Source organism: Helianthus annuus, chromosome 11 (genome assembly GCF_002127325.2).
Source record: "Helianthus annuus cultivar XRQ/B chromosome 11, HanXRQr2.0-SUNRISE, whole genome shotgun sequence".
NCBI lineage: Eukaryota > Viridiplantae > Streptophyta > Magnoliopsida > Asterales > Asteraceae > Helianthus > Helianthus annuus.
The window spans coordinates 183,800,430-183,805,044 of record NC_035443.2 but is presented as its reverse complement, the minus strand read 5'-3'; the positions used below and the strand labels follow the sequence as shown (position 1 = coordinate 183,805,044).

Genomic DNA, 4,615 nt, shown 5'->3' with positions numbered 1-4,615 from the left:
CTTGCGCATGACATTGCGCTTGGACTAATATGATTGCAACGTGCCTACGACGCATCGCCCGCGGGTTGTATTATGAATATTAAAATTTATGTGTCGGTATAAATTCGAGTTGGTGTACGTTTCGCTGTAAACTTTTTGTGGGAACAAGTCAGGTCAAATATATTTTGTTTTTTTATTGTTTTATGTACGTTTCCAATTCTACGTTTCGACCCTACCTGTAAGACCCTAATACGTATTTGACAAAAGTCGCAGCGGAAATTCGTGCCATAAAATTTATTTCATAAAACATTCCTTTACACTTGAAAAACATTTAAAAACATCTTTATGTAAGGAACTACGTTGTTTATCTTTTATTGACGTATCGATATTAACATAGTAATTCAGGTTATGTGACCACCCATTCCGTACAATCCATGTCTATATCACTCGATCTTCAATCACTACAAGAAAACAGGGTTCTTAGTACGCACGAAAGCGTCCTAAAATGCTATTTTATAGGACCTTTCATTTAATAGGACCAACGGTAAAAGCGTTTCATATAAAGGGGTCGTAATAAGTTCCGGAACGAAAAAAGCGTCCTAACATCTCAAATAAGATTATGAAACCAACTTTATGGTCACGTAATATGTCTTTGAACAACCAAAATAGTGTCCTAATAAAAACATATTAGGACACTTTTACGATGTTCTAACATGTGCTTACATACTTTTAATCTTTTGATACACTTACAAGCGTCCTTAGAAATTAATTGATAGGACCCTTATGATGTAACATTATACCTAATTTAGTACCAAGAAAAAGGTCCTAATATACAAAATAAGATTATGAAACCAATTTTATGGTCACATAATATGTCTATAGACAACTTAATTGGCGTCCTAAAAAGAACATGTTAGGACACTTTTATAATGTTCTGGTATGTGATTACCTACTTTTAATCTTTTGATACACAAAAACGTCCTTAAAAATTAATTTATAGGACCCTTATGATGTAACGTTATAGCTACTTTAATATCAAGAAAATGGCCCTAATATCCCAAATAAGATTATAAAACCAATTTTATAAACAGACCATCAACATATAACATCCTAATAGTTATTGTATAGAATCAACTAATGAAAGAAATAAAACTTCATTATATTTCAAATAAGCATGTTCATAACAAAAACACTAACCATAAATAAGTTATAACATTATCAAACATAAAGTCTTAACATTTAACAAAGAAAGAAGCATAAAATCTTGAGTCATCATGCGTCCTCAATCCTCATGGACTACCTACAAATAAACCATCCATGTATAAGCATTAAGTTTCATGATATTAAAATTATTTGTATCACAAGTTTAACAAATACATACCGAGATGAATGGATCAGGCCATACGATAGATGCACCAATACAATCTTGAATTGTAGAAAATAAACCATATGGTCTTATCACAAGTTTAACATAAACATATCTTTTAAGAAAGTAGTTAGTGCAAGTCCAGAAGGTAAAAATTAACACGGTCCATCTGAAGTTACTGTAATATTTGGTTTTGACTTCTCTGGTTAAAAAAGCTGATATGGTTTTACTTTTTGGGATAAAGTATGTGTCAAGGCCTCTAGCCTACCTATGTCTTTTCGAAAGTAATAATGTGATATTGTAAAGTTCAGGAACACTAGTTCAAGCACACTTAAGCAACCTTTTCTTTTCTTTTTAGTGATTAAAATGAAACAGAACCAGCATGAGTGTAGTGGGGATGTGGGCGTTGTGGTGTAATAGAATTAAATAAAAAAAACATAAAAAATGTAATTGGACAAATGGAGCATGGAAACAACTAATTGGCCAAACAACTTTCTCTCCGGCGTTGTATTTAAAACGCTCTGGGCAATTTTGGGTTGAAAAACGCCCATGGGGGTGGCGGAGGTGGTGGCGTGATAGGGCGTTGATTTTGAAAACGCACCCAAAAAACGATTGACTATGCATGATCTAAGGGATCTTGTCAGCTAGCCCATGTAAATATTTTATTGTAGTTAGTACTTAAAAAATCATCAAATGCAAGGGATCATGTTAACTAGTCACCATATGGAGACATGACAGTTTCAAAGTCAGAAATTATAATCAAATAAAAATCATTCATATGATTATGATAATATAAACTTTACCTCCAGTGATCCTTCTCTTTTGGTAAAGCAAATCGGCTAGAAATAGCATCTTGTCTTCTTATTTTCTAGATTAAAGCGCACGACACACAAGATCTAGGTTAAACCCGAACGAATAAACAAATACAATCTGATAGAAAACGAAAGTGACTGACCTAATTCCACTCTTACATAAAAATCAATCACCTCATTCAACGTCTCATGAAACTATTAATATTGGGCAACTATAAGACAAGCAAACCTTTAAGTTAGACCTTTAGGAACAAAAGTTCATCTGAACATTTCAGCACAGTTGTTTTAAACATGTCGGTTTTGGTTGATCACAAGCACTTTCTTGTCTATTTTGTTAAGGTTTGTATAAATAGGCAATGCATTAGTTAATACAACAAAAAACAAAATCGTCACAGTAACAATCAAAATCTTTGAATAGAACTAGACTAGATAGAAGATCCTATGCATTCATTAGGAGACTTCAAACCCATTTGAAATTGACCTATTTGAAAGTGGACTGGTCGATGACTACTTCAAAGTTCAAAACTTGACTGCAGGAACATATACTAAATATACATATATTAGGAAAATGTATATTATATTGTTTTTATGTATTTCTCATCCCTAAAATAGGGATAATATTGTAACTATACATGCTGGAAACTACAGTTTAAAGTCCCCAAATCCATAATCATAATCCAAAAGCTTACTCTAGCATGGCACCATCATTATTGTTTTTAAAATTCAATTTATATTTGAGCCCAAGTAAAGTATTGATTACACATTTATATTTGGCTTGCAAAAAATGGACATCATTGAATTAAATTTATACTTTACCAAAAGATGAAGGTGACATCTGTCCATAAAGGCCAAAACTAGGTTTGGGTGTTTAGATGCACTTTTCCAAATAATTTTGCTATTAAAGCAAATTACATACCAGATCATTTTACATTAAACTAGATAAAACAAATGATATATTACAAAAAACAATCTTCTTACACATAATGAACCAAAGAAAGCAATAACAAGTTTCTTCAAACACTCAAAACTAAATACTACAGTTTAACTTTATCTCCAAAACACTCCCTGTACGTCACCAAACATGAAACAAACTACTTACAAAATTTCTAGAGTTCCAATCCATGTTCAAAAAGTAAAAGATTACTAAAATCTTGCAGAAAATACTTAAAAGGCATACCTTCCTCATCAGAATTTAAAGCTAACAAAATGTTGTTCATGACTCTGCATCTTCAAGTTTAGTAGAAAATTCTTGTAGAATTACTTTATGAAACTCCATCTTTTTTCTGCTGGTCCATTAGCTTCATCCGGAATTTACTAGGATATATTATACCAACCTACACTCAAAACCAGCAAAGAAGGTAGTAAAAATTAAAAGAAAAAACATTAATAAAATGCCCAAAGCTTCATAAATCACATTAGGTTTGAAATAATACAAGATATCATATATAAAATTGATTCAGATAGAAAGAAATTATTTAGGATCTTCAACGTTTGGATGAAAATAACAGTAGAAACAAGAATATACATAACTGCAGTCTATTACACAAATGTATAATTAAAATCGATACTCGGATGATGTAGATATAATTAAAAAAATGATGACAATTGAGGAACCCTAGAACAGGCACACGGGCGAACACTCGAAGTCGCTTAAACCCACAGAAGCAGAAAATATCATAAATAAGTTGAGAGGAAGTATTACCATTTAATTGACTGATGGCAACGAAGATGATGGGAAGCACTCCGGTACAGGTTATTTTGCTGTTCAATTGACCTAAGGATTTACAGGTTATTTTGGGGAAGTTTGGAGGTAAAATAAGGCGGCCTTACGAAAAAATCAAAATTTAGTGATGAAATTTGGGGGGGGGGGGGGGGGGGGGGGATAAGCCGCCTAGGAAAAGAAAATAAAAAGAGATATTGAAAATATCTTGCTCATAAAACAAGATTTTTTAAGTGTGGTAGGTTAAACCAACATGTTATTTATATAATTTATATAATTTTTTTAATTATTATATTAAATATAAATTTAAAAAATAATAATAATAATCACTATATATAAAAGTGAAAAAAATAACTGAATTATATATATATAATAATTATAATTAATATAAATATATATTAACTAATGAATAATAAATTAGCCGAGCCCAAGTCTAGCGAGCTTTAGAAACAAATCTCGAATCGAGCCTAGTCGAGCTCGGCTCTGCTCGTTTGCACTCCTATTGTGGTATTTTCTTATAAATGTTTCTTCTTACTCGGCCATGTATTACATTTATCATAATATAATAAAGAAGTGTTATTTGAGTATTAACAAAATTTTGTATTACACTTGTGAATCAGTGGCATTAAAGCTAAGTGTCATTAAAAATGTGTGTCAAGTAAATATGGCATACAGAAACTGCCATTAAAAGTCTAAATTTAGTGGCATAAACGTTATATGTCACTACAGACCTATATT

The 4,615-nt window shown here is 31.6% G+C and overlaps 1 long non-coding RNA gene across 3 annotated transcripts; it reads right to left on the bottom strand.

Annotated features, from left to right (window-relative positions):
• Window positions 1–1,237: 1,237 nt before the first annotated feature.
• Window positions 1,238–4,016, bottom strand: LOC110891421. Of its 3 annotated transcripts, none has more exons than XR_004873326.1 (3): window positions 3,860–4,016; window positions 1,361–3,491; window positions 1,238–1,279 (listed from the first exon to the last, which is right to left on the bottom strand). It is a non-coding gene; the product is annotated as an uncharacterized LOC110891421 (long non-coding RNA). The 3 variants fall into 3 exon arrangements; XR_002565326.2 differs by having other exon boundaries at window positions 1,247–2,213; window positions 2,301–3,491; XR_004873327.1 differs by having other exon boundaries at window positions 1,247–2,369; window positions 3,335–3,491.
• Window positions 4,017–4,615: the final 599 nt, after the last annotated feature.